Source organism: Canis lupus, chromosome 21 (genome assembly GCF_048164855.1).
Source record: "Canis lupus baileyi chromosome 21, mCanLup2.hap1, whole genome shotgun sequence".
Taxonomy (NCBI): Eukaryota; Metazoa; Chordata; class Mammalia; order Carnivora; family Canidae; genus Canis; species Canis lupus.
The window spans coordinates 21,617,046-21,634,022 of record NC_132858.1 but is presented as its reverse complement, the minus strand read 5'-3'; the positions used below and the strand labels follow the sequence as shown (position 1 = coordinate 21,634,022).

At 46.1% G+C, this 16,977-nt stretch overlaps 1 protein-coding gene across 5 annotated transcripts in view; it reads right to left on the bottom strand.

The window, feature by feature from the left end:
• Window positions 1–10,019, bottom strand: part of QSER1 (glutamine and serine rich 1) — a 74,012-nt gene extending 63,993 nt beyond the window's left edge. Inside the window, exons 1-2 of one of the 5 annotated variants that reach the window (XM_072791055.1) lie at window positions 8,678–8,940; window positions 7,854–7,955 (exon numbers count right to left, since the gene is read on the bottom strand). The gene's annotated coding sequence lies outside the window, so the exon portion shown is untranslated. Of the gene's footprint in view, window positions 1–7,853; window positions 7,959–8,677; window positions 8,941–9,932 lie in introns of those variants that run through there. The other 4 variants (XM_072791059.1, XM_072791057.1, XM_072791058.1 and 1 more) reach the window with 4 other exon arrangements.
• Window positions 10,020–16,977: the final 6,958 nt, after the last annotated feature.

Below are 16,977 nucleotides of genomic sequence, written 5' to 3'. Positions count from 1 at the left end.
GAAATTCACTTCACAGCAAAAGTAGTGCAACAGTGAGCCCATTCTTATGAAGTTCACTGGTCTTACCATGTTCCCCATCAACTGAAGCAGCTGGCTTCACAGAATGGTGGAATAGCCCTTTGAAGACTTCTTTAGTACCAGCTAGGTGGCAATACCTTAAGAACTGGGGCAAGGTTCTCCAGAAGGCTGTATGTGCTCTGAATCAGCATCCTGTTGCCTAGTACTCTTTCTCTGATACCTAGGATTCATGCGCACAGGAGTCAAGGGGTAGACTGGGAGTGTCACCACTCATTAACATCCCTAGTGAACCACTAGCCAAATTTTTACTTCCTGTTTCAGTCACTTTATGCTCTGCTGGCCTAGAGGTCTAATATCTAGCAGGAGGAAGGCTTCAACAGAAGATCCAATAATGATTCTATTGGACGGGAAGTTAAGATTTCCATTTGGCCACTGTGAGCTGCTCATGGTACTGAACCAACAGGTAAAGAAAGTAGTTACAGTGTTGGATGGGGTGAATGATCCTATCAAGAGGAAACTGAAATACTCCACAATGGAAATAATGATGAGTATGTCTAAAATATAGGAGGTCCCTTAAGGAGACGCTCCAGTATGATTAAAGTCAATGGAAAACCACAACAACTAAATCCAAGCAGGAATAGTAATGGTACAGACCTTTAGAAGTGAAGGATGGGGATCCCTGGGTGGCGCAGTGGTTTGGCGCCTGCCTTTGGCCCAGGGTGCGATCCTGGAGACCCGGGATCGAATCCCACATCAGGCTCCCGGTGCATGGAGCCTGCTTCTCCCTCTGCCTATGTCTCTGCCTCTCTCTCTCTGTGACTATCATAAATAAAAAAAAAAAAAAAAAAGGAAGTGAAGGATGGATGGGTCACCCCACCAGATAAAGAACCACAACCAGCTGAGATACTTGCTGAAGACAAGAGAATGGGTAGTGGAAGAGGCTGTTATAATACCAGCTATAAGCATGTAACCAGTTAAAGAAACAAGGACTGTAACTGTCATGAGTATTTCCTCCTTATTTTGCTTATGTTTTTGTGCATCTGTGTGTGTATATCTTTCCTCTGATATCCTTATCATATAAGGTGTAACTGATTTTCTATTATAATATAGTATAGTATCACTAATTTTACAACATAGTATTTAAGTTACGGAAATTAAGAAGAGTAAACATCATCCAAGGCCTTAATCTGCTCTCCCGGGGAAGGGATTAGCATGTTTTCAGTTGTATACAGATAGTTAAATCATGTTAGAAGAAATTATGATCTTATCTTTATTTAGAGATTAAGTACAGTTTAAAGTGATTCCCATAGGTATAAGGGCACCTAGGTGGTACAGTCAGTTGAGAACCAACATTTGGTTTTAGCTCAGGTCATGATATTAGTTAGGGTTGTGAGATAGAACTCAGCATGGGGCTCCATGCTCAGCAGAGTCTGCTTAAGGCTCTCTCTCCCTCTGCCCTTCCCCCCACCATCTCCCTAAAATAAATATTTTTTTTTTTTAAAATAAAGAGATGCCTACAGGTATAAAGTTAATAAGGGGTGGATGTGTCTGATGGTTCATTTTATTTGTCACTTTCACTGTCCACAGGATACCCAGATTAAGCACTGTTTCTGTCTCCTTTTCCCCAGAAGGAATCTGCCCCGTTTCCTGCCTCACTGTTTGAGCTGGGACACCTCATCTCATTTTTCTCCTGCCCTCAGATTTGTATCATAGGTTCCCCTGGTTCTCAGGCCTTAGGAAAATAATCTTATTATAACACGTTTTTGCTCATAATTATTATCATCATTATCCTTCCCCAAAGCCTTTCAAAGCTTCCTATTCAGATGTAGAGGCTATATCCAAAGGCCTGTCATCAAAGTCCTCTAAAACCTAGCATGAACACACTGTAGTAAAGTGTTACCCTGGTGACCTCCCCAATGAAACACACCTTTGTACGGTCTCTCCCCCGTAACTTTGCACTGGTCTCAGGACTGCTTTGACCAGTAGCCTGTGGCAGAAGAGAGGCCATGCCAGTTCAAAGATCAGCCCTTAACTGGCCTAGCAGGGGTCACTCCCTCCCTCCTTGTAACACTTGCTCTTGGAAGCCCCCTCTTCATGCTAATCCTCTATTCCACTCATGCAGCATGAACAATAATTCAGATCAGTTGTATGCAATACATCTGACAAAGGCTTCCACGATCTCCTTGAACTTTACCTAATTTTTCCTTCTAAGTCTTCCAAGTATTTTTGTAACTCTTAAAAAGAAACAAATATTCTCCCTAGTAGTACCATCATTTAATTAATTTGCTGAATAATTAAACAGGTACTTACAATGTGCCAGACATTGCTCTATGTGCTGACAATAAGGCTAATATTCTATATACTATCCTATATACTACAGACATGGATATCATTCTAAAACACTTTTCTGGTTACCTCATTTAATTCTCAAGAACTCTAAAAAGTATCCTCATTTAATACAAGGAACCTCAGGCACAAAATGAATAAGAAACATTTTTAACATCATACTGCAAGTGGAGTCAAAATATAACCCTCAAAATTCTGACTTCAGAGTTTATGCTATCAACCACTACTCTAGACTGCCTTCTACACACGTGAATAAGACAGACAAGATCTCTGTTCTCATGGAACATGCATTCTATTCATGGTAGTGGGAAGAGGAAAGAGTAGTTATAAAGGGTATGTATAAATCTACAAAATTACCTCAGAGAATGATAATGCTACGAAGAAAATAATGCTCTATGATATGATGCAGTGATGAGAAGTTACTTTAGTTACTTTAGATGGGGGAGCCAGAGAAGGCCTTTGTGAGGTGGTAACACCCAGAAGACCTGGATGTCCAGAAGAAGTGGCAGAGCAAGACTTGTGAAGAGAATACCAAATAAAGAGAACAGCCCATGCAAAATTCCTAGGATACAAATCATTTTAATCTTAGCATGTTTCAGGAACAGACATAATAAAGTCAGTGTAGCTGAAGGATGATAGGTAGAGGAAGTAGAATGATGAGGCTGGAGAATTAGCTGAGGTTCAGATCACATAGTGCTTTGTAGGCCATGATAATAGACTTTGGATTTCCCTGAGTAACATCGGAAGGTTTTTTTGGTTTGCTTTTGTTTTTAAAAATGTTATTTATTCATGAGAGATACAGAGAGAAGCAGAGACACAGGCAGAGGGAGAAGCAGGCTCCCTGTGGAGAGACTGATAAGGGATTTGATCCCAGGACCCCAGGATCGATCATGACCTGAGCTAAAGGCAGATGATCAACCACTGAGCCACCCAAGAGCCCAACACTGGAAAGTTTTAAGCTGGGTAACAACATTACCTGATTTATATTTTGCAATGTTACCTGGCTGTTAACATTTAATAAACTCTAGAAGGGCTAAGATAGAAGCAAGGGAACCAACAGGAAGCAAATGCCATAGTCCATGTGGGAAATTATGGATATGAGGATCAAACCACCAGGATTTACTGAGGCAATGAATATGGGAGGAAAGAAACGAATCACAGATGGCTCCAATCTTTTGGGTCTGCACTACTAAGCAAATAGTGGTATTATTAACTGAAGTCAGGAAAGGTTAAAGGTGGACCAGGTTGGAGGGTTAATGTGATAATCATGTTTGGGACATATTATGTTTGATATATCTATTCAATACCCAAGTGGAGATGATAAGGAGGCAGCTAGATAGATATGATTATAGAGATATCAATTTGAAAACTGTTTGATATACATAGCAAATTCATCTAGAATGAGTGAGGAGAGAAGGAAAAACGATGGAACTTCAAGCCCTTGGGCACTTCAACATTTAGAAGCCAAGTAGAGGGAAGCTTAGGTGGCTCAGCAGTTGAGTGTCTGCCTTCGGCTCAGGGGGTGGTCCTGGGGTCCTGGGATCGAATCCCGTCAGGCTCCCTGCATGAAGCCTGCTTCTCCCTCTGCCTATGTCTCTGCCTGTGTGTGTGTGTCTAATGAATAAATAAAATCTTTAAAAACAAAACAAAAAAAGCCAAGTAGAGACGTACCAAGTGTTTATCTACCCTGTCACCCCTCTGGATCACAAGTTCTTTGAAACACAAGATTGTGTCTTTTTCATTTTTTGGTGCCCCATAGAAAAGTTAGTTCACTAACAGAAACTCAAAGATGCTCAGTATATTCTAATGAATAAATGTCATTTGATTTCTCAAGCTTTCACTGCAGAAATATAAAACTTGAGGATAAAGGCAACAGCATCTCATATATTGTGGGCACTCAAGTATTTGTTTAATGAATGAAAAAATAATTAGACTAGGTTTTGCTAGATATATTTTAGTATTCATTGTTCCAGAGAGCACAGCAAGGAAAGGGAGAAAGCAAGCAGCAGCCTCCATCTTCACACTTCTAACCAATCATAATCACAAATAATACCTAAACCCTTCATCTTGGTTCCCATTACAGAGTAGAGGGGAGAGATGGAGGAAATGGCAGTAAAGGCTGCGGCATCAAGAAAAGGGATTCCAATTCCCACACTAACTCAAGAGTTCAGGCCTTCATGTCAAAAATATGTATTAAGCACCAACTATATGTCAGGTATCAGAGTAAGTACCAGGTATACAGCAGTAAGCAAAACAATGTCCCTCAAAGCACTTATCCTAAGAGGAAGGTATCTATTATATAAATAGCACATAGGTATAAAATTGAATTTCTAAGAATTATTTAAAAAGTACAGTAAAATGTACCATGAAAACAACCATACCATTGCACAAGACAACATGGGACAGAGCTTGAAAGGCAGTAGGTTTCTGACATGAGATACCTTACAAGTCAGGTTAAGAGGTAGGAAAAGGGGGAGTTATCTAGGTGGAGGTAACAGCATGTATCAAAGTTTTAAGGAAGGAAGGAAAGGAATTTAGAGCGGCCCAAAGAATTTAAAATGGGCGAGTAAATGCAGGGCCATGTACGTCGTATCACAAATTTTTAAAAACTTGACCCTAAGATGCAGAAGTAGCCACACACAGGTTTTAAGCAAAGGAGCAACATGATCAAACTAGTAAATTTATGTTTAAAAAAAAAAATCAGTCTGAATTCTATGAGATGTTTCTCATAGAAAAATTGAGGGAAGGAAAGAAAAGGTTCATGATTATTTAGTTTGGAGGATACTGCAGTTATTGTTAAAAAAAAATGGTGGCTTGGATCAGAGTAGAACAGTGGAAGCAAAAGAAGTAGACAATTGCAAGATACATTTAAGAGAGAAAAACGCCAACAGGGCTTGGTGACATAACCCCCAGGTCCTGACCTGAGCAACAAGATGTACAAAGGTGTGACTTACTGAGACAGGCCTCCCTAGAGAAGTAGAGGTGGAGTAGTAGGTGCAGAGAGCATGAGCTCATCACTAAATGGCTGTCATATACCCAAGTAAAGGCTCAGAGAGGTAGATAGCTAGTTATGTAATTAGGTGATGAGAACAGTTTGGACCTTAGACATATACGTAGGCACCACCAGAGATGATATTTAAAGTCACAGGCATGGATGTAATTATCCTCAAGAGCAAGCACAAGAAATTCTATCAAACCAAAGCACTGAAAAAATAACAATGTGTAGATATCAGAAGAGTAAGAATTAGCTGAGAAAAGCAGTGGGTCAGAAAGGTACAAGGAAACCAGCAAAGCACAATCCTATGGAAGTGAAAGAAAGCACATTTCCATCAGGACAAAAATAGTAAAGAGTGACATGAACACTGAAATAAAGATACTAATGATACTCAGTCAACCATAAAAACTCATTCAATCCATAAGGTAGTCAGACTGCATTGTTAGACTATCTTACTATGAAGCAGTGCAGCATAATTAAACATGCAGGCTCCAGATCCACAAGGTCTAGGTTTAAATCCTAGCTCCCCTACTTAACTAGCTAAGCAGCTGTAAGTATATTATACTTAATTCCACTTTCACTTAGTATATATTTAATGTCTCTGTGCCTTAGTTTCCTCATTCACAAGAGGAAGGTAAAAATAATACCCATCTAAAAGAACTGTTAACACTAAGTGTATGTATGTATATGTATATGCTCATCACTTAAAATAGTGGCAGTACAAATCAGTTCAGTAAATGATAGCTATTATTACTCACAACATCGTTCCTATGGGAAAATACTTTCCGAACAAAAGAAGTTTGTTTGAAATAACCTTTCACTAATTTGGGACTGTCCCTGCTCCCCATAAATTGTGATCTTACAAGGTCTTTTTCCAAAAGCCTTGAGGGGAACTCTAGATTTAAAATTTACTCAAAATGTCCTTAATATGGTAGCTGACCAGGGGTTTTCTGGGTTTTCTGGGTTGTTTTGTTTTGTTTTAGAGAGAGAAATCAAGTGTGGGGTGGGGTGGGGAGGGCAGAGGGAGATAGGCTCTTAAGCAGGATCCATGTCCAGCGTGGAGCCCAACTAAGAATGCCATCTCACGACCCCAAGGATCATGACCTGAGGTGAAATTAAGAGTGGGATGCCTAACTGACTGAGCCACCCAGGTGCCCCAGCAGCTGACCAGTTTTAGAGAAGCTAATCATTTTGTTTCGTTTTGGTTTTTGGAGGGGTACCTATCCTCCTCATTACACATTCATGCTGTGATGAGAAAGAACTTATATATTAGAACATTTAAAAAACTAATAGCAAAAAAAAAAAAAAAGGCTGTTTCAAATAACAAAGTTACAAAAAAAGAAGTCTATTTCAAACAAAGTGTTTTTATTTCGTCACTTTCTAGTGCATATTTGAATACAAGCATATTTATCATTAATAATGAAACAGCCTCTCAATGTTCTGTGTAAGATACCCATTCACAGGTAGAGAAAAGGAAGCAGATCTGCAGCTTCCTGAGGATCATCTTATTATCAAAAATATGCAAAGGTATTACTAGGATCTAAGCTCCACAAAAAGTATTTCCAACTGCATCACGATAGGCAAAGATATGCTCTTTTGGTCCCTAAAACTAACTAAGAACACAAATAAATGGAGACTTGTGGGACCAATTTTTATCCTCAAATTTCCCAGTGACTTAGCAAGTACTAGTTCAGAAATATTTGGAAAACTCTCTGTACGCCCTAAGGTAAAATGTTGGAGTTTCCCTGTAGCAGTTTGCTTTTTAATTGTTAAAACAACAGAAATACCTAATATGTGATGGTGCTGCTATACAAAAAAAAGTATTATTTCAGGGTAATAAGAAATTGTTTACCATGTTCTTTCCCCATGAACTAGTGAAAACACTCCATTTCAGGATCAAGCAAAGACACAAAGTAGGGACATGTCAGTAACAACTGAATGTCATTACCATCTGTTAGCTTCTGAATAGGTTACTGGAAACAAGGTGACAGACAAGCTAATTCTTTATGGATAAGTATCCATATCACATCATCACAACTAGTACTCATTTGCACCTTCAAGAAGAAACTGCCACAAAGGGGAACAAAAACATTCAACTGATATATGAATTATGAAAAAACTTTTTAAAATATTATAAAAAATATGAATAAGCTTCTGAAAATGCAGAATAATACTTAAAGACAGGCCATATTTCAGATTCAGTATTTTCTATATAACTGAAATGAAAGAGGACATCGCACAATTTGAAGAATAAAATGAGGTACAATTAAGAAGTGTGTAGTCCTGTACAGATGGCCTGATCCTAACACAAGATGTTAACAAAGCAAGTTGGTGGGGGAGGGGGAAAGCCTGCATTTTCTATGCTAAAATTTGGTTGACTCCACCCCCAAATACATATTTTTTTTAGGGGGGGCTTAGCATTTAAGAATCAATAACTTCCAAAAACAGAAAATAAATCTCTTTTAGATTATGTGTTCCAAATGAATCTACTTACTGTTTTCAAATGTGTTTGGGAAGTCATTCTTTGTTACTTTGATAAATAACATTTGGAAAATATGACAAGTAGATTTTAGTTTCTTGCCTCAGAAGTATTCTGCTAAAAGAAATAACAGAAATAACTAAGTAGAATTTGTTCCATTTACCTAATAAAACACTTTTTATTTATAACATAAAAAATGCTGCACAAATACCTATCATTATTGTTCACGGAAGAGAAAGTAGTTTTAAATTGTAAGTCATCACACTCAATGCAAAAGCTACTTGAAAAACAACAGTCGAAATAGCATCAAAAAAAATTTTTTTCTTAGCACCAAAAAAAAAAAAGGAAAAGTGCCAAGGATCTTTCATAAAACTCCTTCAAATGTCTTAATTGCATATAATACAAAGTTATGACTATATCTGAAAAGTTTCAGCAATTATTTAGCTCCAGATTGGCACGTCACATTATTATTCTTTTTTAAAAACCCAGCTCTTTTTAAACAAAGGACCTAAAATTTTCTGAGAAAGCTTGTTTCCCTTTTCTTGAATCAAATTTTTCTCATTCTCTCTCAATCATCCCACGGTACTATTTAAGACAAAGACCAGCTACTCTTCACACATGGTTTTCCAAATCACGAAGGTGGAACTTTGATAAAAACAAAGGAGATAACCTAGAACACCATAATATATAAAGCAAAAAAAAAAAGTTCACTTCTGTCGTGACAATAGTGAAGAAATCTGATGAGATCATAAAGCCACGAAGCTTCCTGTTGGTAGCTGAGGATGAAGTCATTAGCAACCCAGGATTCCCTGGTCCTTGTAATCAGAGGCTGCACCTACCAGATTCTGCATTGTTTGGCAGAGGTGGCTTTAAAACACCCCGCTCCCGAATCGTCCAAAGCAGACCACGCCTTCCAGTGATCATTCGAATGGACCATTTCACAGTGTGCCACTACTACCCGTTTCCCGAGAGCTTAAATATCCAGTAAGAGTCAACATTTTAGATTCCCTTGGTCATGATGGAGCAAAGATGAACTCTTGAACCCCGCGCTACGTTCAGAAGCCCAGATGGAGAAGCCTGCATGCTTGGGTTCTTCAAAACCTTTATGGCCTTCACTGACCACCCCCCACCCCCACGCCCCGGTCCAATTTCTTCCCAACTCTCAGTCACCCCAAGACACACGAGGCAAAAAAAAAAAAAAAAAGAGACTCCTTACTTCCTGCTGTTGCTAAAAGGGGAGGAAACCCAAGAGTAACTTTGAACGCGTGGAAGAGAAATAGCTTAATCTTGGCCACCACTGCAAACATATGTCACCCAGCCCCATCGCAGCTTGCGAGCCCCCCCGGCCCCCCGCCCCAGGGCTCTCCCGCAGCCCAGCCCGCCCCCGGCCCCCCGCCCCGGGGCTCTCCCGCAGCCCAGCCCCCCCCGGGCCCCCCCACTCCGGGCCCCCCGCCCCAGGGATCTCCCGCAGCCCAGCCCCCCCACTCCGGGCCCCCCGCCCCGGGGCGCTCCCGCAGCCCAGCCCCCCCGGGCCCCCCAATCCGGGCCCCCCGCTCCGGGGCTCTCCCGCAGCCCAGCCCTCCCGGGTCCCCCCGTGTCAGGGACGCAGCCTGGCGCCTCTTCCTCCCGCGCCTCCCCCACCCGCACACCGCCGGGGTCCCCGACACCACATTGTCCGCTCCGATACAATGGAATGTCACTGCCCGGGTCTCCTCGGGGCGCCCCGCGGCCCCCCCGCGGCCGGCCCCGGCTCTCCCAGCTCGCCGAGTTCAGGCACCACCCCGAACTTCACCATGTGAGAGCGCCCGGGACCCGCGAGGTGACGGGGACCGCGGCTCCCGCCCAGCCCGGGTCCCGCTCGCTCCCAGCCCGCCCCCCCCGCCGAGCGCGGATCCTGCCCCGGCGCCCCCCAGCCCCTCGGCCCCCCCGAGCCGTCGGCCGCCTCCCCCGGCGCGGGCAGGGGCGGCGGGAGGCGCGCGGGGCTCCCCGCCCGGCCCGGCCCGGCCCCCCGGCGGCGCGGCACCGCGGACGCAGGCCCCGACGCATCCCCGGCCTTTCCTGGCCCGCGACGACCCCGCCGCCCACCCTCCCTACCTGGCCTTGAGGCTGGGGCTGCTGCCGCTGCTGCAGCTGCTGGCGGCCGCGGCCGCGGCTCGGGGTTCGTAGGCCCAGGCGGGGGCGGGGGGGGGCGCGGCGGCGCCGGCGCTGGCGGGGGCGGCGGGGGGCGCGGGCGGCGGCGGCGGCGGGTCGGCGAAGCCGGAGGTCGCGTAGTTCCTGTCCATCGCGGGGGCGGCGGCGGGCGGGCGGCGGGCGGGCGGCAGCGGGGGCTCCTGCAGGGCCCCGCGCGCGGGGGGCGGGAGGGGCGGGAGGGGCGGGGGAGGAAGAGGAGGAGGCGGCGGCGGCGGAGGGAGCTGCCCCCTCACATGGCCCCGGCGGGCGCGCGGCGGAGGGCGCGCGGGCCGGGGGGCCGGGGGGCCGGGGGCAGCGGGCCGCGGCGAGGCCCCAGGGGCGCGTCAGGGCAGCGGCGGCGGCGGCGTCCACGGCCGGGACTCGCGACGGCGGCGGCGGCGGCGGCGGCAGCGGCGGCGGCCGCTTTGCCCCATGTTGGTGGATTTCCCAGGATGCACCTCCCGCCCCCTCCGCCCCGCGGCCTCGCCCCGCCTCCCCTCGGCGCCCCGCGCTCGCGGCTCGCGGGCCCCGCGGCCTCCGCCGCCCCGGCCGCCTGGCCGGGGCCTGCGGCTGCGGCCGGCTCCAGGGCCCCGGGGCGCCGCGGGCTCTCCGCCGCCGGCTGCTGCGAGGGGAGCCGGCCGCGCCGCGGGGGAGGGGGCCGCTCCTGCAGCTCGCCCTGCCGGGGGGGTACCCGCCTGCAGCTCGCCCTGCCGGGGGGGGGGTACCCGCCTGCAGCTCGCCCTGCCGGGGGGGGGGTACCCGCCTGCAGCTCGCCCTGCCCAGGGGGGGCCACCCGCCTGCAGCTCGCCCTGCCCAGGGGGGGCCCGCCTGCAGCTCGCCCTGCCGGGGGAGGGGAGAACCCGCCTGCAGCTCGCCCTGCCGAGGGGGGTACCCGCCTGCAGCTCGCCTTGCCAAGGGAGGGGGGGGTACCCGCCTGCAGCTCGCCCTGCCGGGGGAGGGGAGAACCCGCCTGCAGCTCGCCCTGCCGAGGGTGGGGTACCCGCCTGCAGCTCGCCCTGCCAAGGGGGGGGTACCCGCTTGCAGCTCGCCCTGCCCGGGGTGGGCCCGCCTGCAACTCGCCCTGCCGAGGGGGTTCCGCCTGCAGCTCGTCCTGTGCGTGGAGGGGGCCCGCCCGCAGCTCGCCCTGCCGAAGGGGGTCCGCCTGCAGCTCGCCCCGCTGGGGGGGCGGGAATCGCGCCTGCAGCTCGCCCTGCGCGTGGGGGGGCCCTGCCTGCAGCTCACCCTCCCGGGTGGTGGGGGTTGGGGGTCCGCCCGCAGCTCGCCCCGCTCGGTGGGGGGAGGCCGCCTGCAGCTCGCCCTGCCGAGGAGGGGCCGCCTGCAGCTCGCCCTGCGCGTGGGGGGGCCCTGCCTGCAGCTCACCCTCCCGGGTGGTGGGGGTTGGGGGTCCGCCCGCAGCTCGCCCCGCTCGGGGGGGAGGCCGCCTGCAGCTCGCCCTGCGCGGGGAGGGGCGGGGAGGGGAGCCGCGCCTGCAGCTCGCCCCGCGGGGGTGGGGGGTGCAGAAGCCCGGGTCGCTGCCGCCGCAGAGGGGCAGGCTTGCCAGCGTTGCCCGGAGGTGGTGACTTGACCCCTCGAGTAACCCCTGAGTGTCTCCGGTACTCGGCTCCCACATCGCGATTTCTTTCCCTCTCGGAGCCAGGTCCCGAAGCCGAGAGCGCGGAGCGGGCTGGTTCACAGTTCCCTTTACTCCCTGCACAAAGCTTGCTGGGCTCGAGGACCCTCTTCCTGCTGTTAGGGGAGATTTATATTCAAAGAGATTCAAATTCAAACGTATTATTTTCCAATCCTCGTTGAAAGGACCTTTCCCAGGGGCTCTTATTAGCTGTCCCCACCCCCACCTTGGGGATTTTTCTTTCTGGATTTCAGAATCTTCTCTCCCAAGGTAAATACTGCCTCTTCATTGATTAATCCAACTGCCATCTGGATGACTTTAATTACATTTAAAGTCACTGTGCTCACTTTTTTTGTTTCAGACTTGAGACTTCAGCAGGACTCGACCTAAATATTTTCCTGTGTGACCTCCACGCTGTTTGACGAGGGTTGATTTAATGGTTATTTTGGGTTATCTTCTGTTGTAAATCAGAGCTGTGTTTCTTTTTTTTTTTTTTTTTAAGATTTTATTTATTTATTCATGAGACACACACACACAGAGGCAGAGACACAGGCAGTGGGAGAAGCAGGCTCCATGCAGGGAGCCCGATGTGGGACTCCATCCTGGATCCCCAGGATCAGGCCTCTGGACTGAAGGCGGTGCTAAGCCGCTGAGCCCCCCGGGCTGCCCCAGAGCTGTTTCTTCTATGATTATGAGTAGTGAAACTTGGGGCTCATGGAAATCATCGTTTGGTCCTTAAGCATAAAGTAAAAGTTAGACCGTAAAGTTTATGCTTATTGACCATCACCCTTAAAAAAATCAATACTGGTTTAACACCTCTTATGTGCTCAGCACAGAAATCTGCCCCTCAAGATAAGCCTGAAGGTTTAAACAAACCAGACAGGCATAGCAGAAGACCTAATAAATTTGATACACTATCACTGATCACCATTTTAAAAGCCAGTTTAAATTTCGGTAATACCTGATACTGAATCTGCTATTCCTTCTGAGGTTATTTTTGTTCTTGGGAGATTCTGTTTTCCTCCTGGCGCCAACATCCTTTTGTTCCTATTCCTTCCTTTTTGTAAGTCTTTTCGGCACCTGTGATGCTTAAGAGTCTGATCCTGGGGTGGGGAGGCAAGGAAGTGAGTAGTGGTTATTTACAAATGAATTCAAACGGGTAGACACAAGTGAATCCTGCCAATTTTATGCTAATTTCAGTATGCATTTACCCAGGATATCTTTGAAAAGAAGTTTTCCTTGGGGAAGGAATTTGCCAGATAATTTGAGATCCTGCAGAGAAGTAACATAAATCTTCCTTACCGCATTTATTTTTCTTACTGCAGACTGGAGACCTGTAACCTAAATAAAGGGGGAAAGTTCTCACTACTAGCTGTTACACTTCTAAGTATTTTTGTGAGCACTGAAGTTTTGTCTTTACGGAAAGTGTAGGAAGTGGACTGGCAGGCTATAAATGTTTTATGGCACTTAGTTTGAGATACCCACAACTGGTACTCAGAGTGAGTTATGCAGGCAATAGCAAACAAGTGGCAATAAAACCTTTATAGTCCCTCACACTGTAATGGAGTTTATTTTTGTCACATAAATCAGGAAAGATATTAAGGGAAATTTTGGGTGAGTGTTTAAAAAATAATATTACTCTGTCACCATATATGATATTCCTTTGCCCACCCTTTCTATCTCAATTCTAACATTGGGGGACAAGTTTTGAAAACTAGTGACATCATAGGCAGTTTGGTTGCAAGGTGAATCGAAATCTAACACTTAAGAAGTCTTTCCTCATCCCCACCTCCATCTTCACTTCCTTCTGAGTTTATTGTCTAGGAGTTAGTAATGCCTGAGACTATATCTACAAACAGTATCCTCTGATTTCCCGGCTTTCCTGCCATCCCATTAGAAAATCACCCAAGTATTTCAACTGGTAGGAAGCTTGGAAGTTTGACTGAGTAGTTAAACACAATACTTTGTTGAGAAAACGGAGGCCCAGCATTTGGCAACTTGCTTTAAGTTGATGGAGGCAATCAGTTGGAGGAGGGAACAGTGAAACCCTGCCTCCACTGAGGCAGCTTTGTTTATTAGTTTGTTTGGGAAAGACAGAATTTGGACTTGCCCGACTAGAAAAGTAGTCACTAAATTCATAGATTCCAGTGTTATAAATAGACTACCTATTAATTGGAAAGATCCAATAAAGTCAAGTTTGTGGTTTTTACCGAGAATATCAGGAGTATTTTTGTGGGAAGTGGGTTCATGAGGGGAAGGGGCTTAGTTTTTCATTTTCCCTTTCTCTTCTGGCATTGAGGAAAACTATAAGCCCTGATTTCTGCCCTTAGGTCAGCATCAGAAATTAAAACACAGTAAGTCCCACTATCCTTTTCTTTGCCTCAGGAGCTTGACCCTAACATTTTGCTCCCTATTGCCTGTAATACCTACCCCCCCCCCCCCCCCCCCCAGGGAGACAGCAATAGAATCTGAAGAGCCTGCTTCTTTGGAAGCCACAGCCTCACTCAGAGGTGTCACTGAAAGACAATGATGAGGCATATTCCTCCTAGTGAGCAGAACTTCAAGAAGCATATTGATCATCAATTTTGTATGCATAGGAAGTGGTCTGAGCTATGGATATGGATGGACTCAGGCTCCAGTGAATGGCTTAGCGGATCAGGGTTCTGGAAGGGTTCTGGAATGAAGGTTGAATGACTGGAGACCAGGAGGTCTGGGGATGAAGAAACAGTGGTGTGGCCTGATCATGAAGTCTTCCATTGAGTGTATCTTTTATCTCTTTGAATAGATTACAGGAAATTTAAACCTCATTCTGTAGATGATAGCTATTCTCATCAGAATAACCAATAAATAGGGGCACCTGCCTGGCTGATTTGGTAGAGCATATTACTCTTGATCTCGGAGTTGTGCATTTGAGCCCCACATTGGATATAAAAAAAAAGATACAATGAACTGATGGGGGTGCCTGGCTGGCTCAGTCAGTGGAGCATGCCACTCTTGATCTGAGGGTTGTGAATTTGAGCCCCATGTTGGGTGTAGAGATTACTTGAAAATAAAATCTTAGGGGTGGGTGGGTGGCTGAGTTGGTTAAGTGGCTGCCTTTGGCTCAGATCATGATCTCAGGGGCCTGGCATCAAGCCCTACATTTGGCTCCTTGCTCAACAGGGAGTCTGCTTCTCTCTCTCTCTTTCTCTCCCCCCTCCCCCCCCCCCCCCCCCGCTCATGCCCTCTCTCTCTCAAATAAATATTTTAAAAAACGTTTCTTTTTAAATAATATCTTTAAAAAAATAACCAACAAATATAGAATATATATGTGCTAGGTTCTGTGCTTTGGGCTTTACATGGATGGCCTCATTTAATCCTCTCAAAATATCCTTAAGATGTGGGTGTGGGTTTTTATGTTTTCCATTTTACAGGAAATTGAGGTGTAATGAAGTTAAGTAAGTCTCCAAACCCTGCAAGCTCACACAAATTGATGATGGTGCAAGTGAAGGCCAGCTATGTTTGGCTCTAAAACTCAATAAGCTTGGTTAAAGAGCTCCTGCCAGGTTTCTCCACTGAAGAGTTAACCATATTTTCCTTTATAATTAATGCATATTTTGTGGGTACTTTAAGACTATGTAAATTCCTGAAGCATCATTCTTTCACCACTGGTTTTAGCATCTGTACTAGTTTCCTGTGGCTGCTGCAACAAATTATCACAAACTAAGTGGCCTAAAACAACAAATTTATTCCCTCTAAATTCTGAAGTCTGAAATCAAGATGTCTACAGGGTCATGTGCTCTCTGTGAAGGCTCTAGGGGAGAATCCTTCCCTTCTTTTTCCAGCTTCTGGTGGCGTTCCTTGATTTGGGGCCACAGCACTCAAATCTCTGCCTCAGCCTTTATAAGACTTCTCCTCTGTACATCTGTCTTCTTTTATGTTTTTGGGTTTTGTTTTTGTCTTTTTATTAATCTCTACATCCACTATGGGGCTCAAACTCATGACTCAGAGATCAAGAGTCTCAGGCTCTTCTGACTGAGCCAACCAGGCACCACTTCTCTTATGTCTTTTATAAAAGCATTTGCCATTGGTTTGGGGGCCCACTTGGGTAATCCAGGATGATCTCATTTCAAGATCCTTAATTTAATTACATCCGTAAAGACCCTTTTACCAAATAAGATCATGTTCACATGTTCTGAGGATTAGGACATGGACACATCTTATGGGGGGCCACCAGTCAACTCACTGCAGCATCCATTAATGATTTTTGTTTTAAATAACTCTTATTGGGGTGCCTGGGTGGCTCAGTCAGTTAAGTGTCTGCCTTGGGCTCAGCTAAGTCCTGGGATTGAGCCATGGGTCTGGTTCCCTGCTTAGCAGGGAATCTGCTTCTCCCTCTCCCTCTGCCTCTCCCCACCACTTGTGCTCTTTCTCTTTTGCTTTCTCTCTCTCTCTCTCTCTCTCTTTCTCTCATCAATAAAATCTAAAAGAGAAAAAAGAAAGAACTGTTATTATGGCTACCAAATAGTTATTTTTCTAACTCCATCATTCATCCTCTAATCATTAGTTACCACTCTTCTACAGGAAGGACTTTTCTTTATCCATCCATCTATCCATCCACCCACCGATCCCTCTATTTACTTCAGTACAGACTCATGGATTCTTATTTTATTCAATGGATTTGTGCAGTAAAGGATTAACTAAGCAGGTCCAGGTTGTCCAAATTCTGTCCATTGCAAAGAAAGATTGGGCCCTTGCCAAGCTCCAGAGCAGTAACTTCTAAGCACTTGAATATCCTGCCAGTTAAGATATCTTCGTTTACCTGAGGCCTTGGACCATACCAGATATGCTAATGATGTGACTTATGGTGGGGTCTTTGGACCACACAGTATCAGCTTGGCTTCTGGAAGGACTGGGAAATTAAGGTCAGCCACCAGGGCAATCAGCCATGTCTGTATAACCTATTCTCAATAAACACCCCTTACACCAAGGCTCAGATGAGCTTCCCCAGTTAGTAGTACTTCACTGATTAATGCTCACAGGACTCTACTGGGCAGGACACTGCAAGCTTGCACTGGTCTCCCTTATACTCTGCACTATGTGCCTTTTGCCATTTTAATCTGTATCCTTTCACTTTAATAGGCTCTAACCATCAGTACAACAACTTCTCTGATTTTTGATTTCTTGAACTCCATAAATCATTAAACATGAGGGCATTCTTGGGGAGGTCATAGTCTATTACGATATTTATTTATTTTAAACACAGGATTTATAATCTCTTACCATACTTATTTATTTTGCATGCAAGTGTGGTCTTGGGGGTCTTTGAACACGGGATTAGAATTCATTACCATATTTATT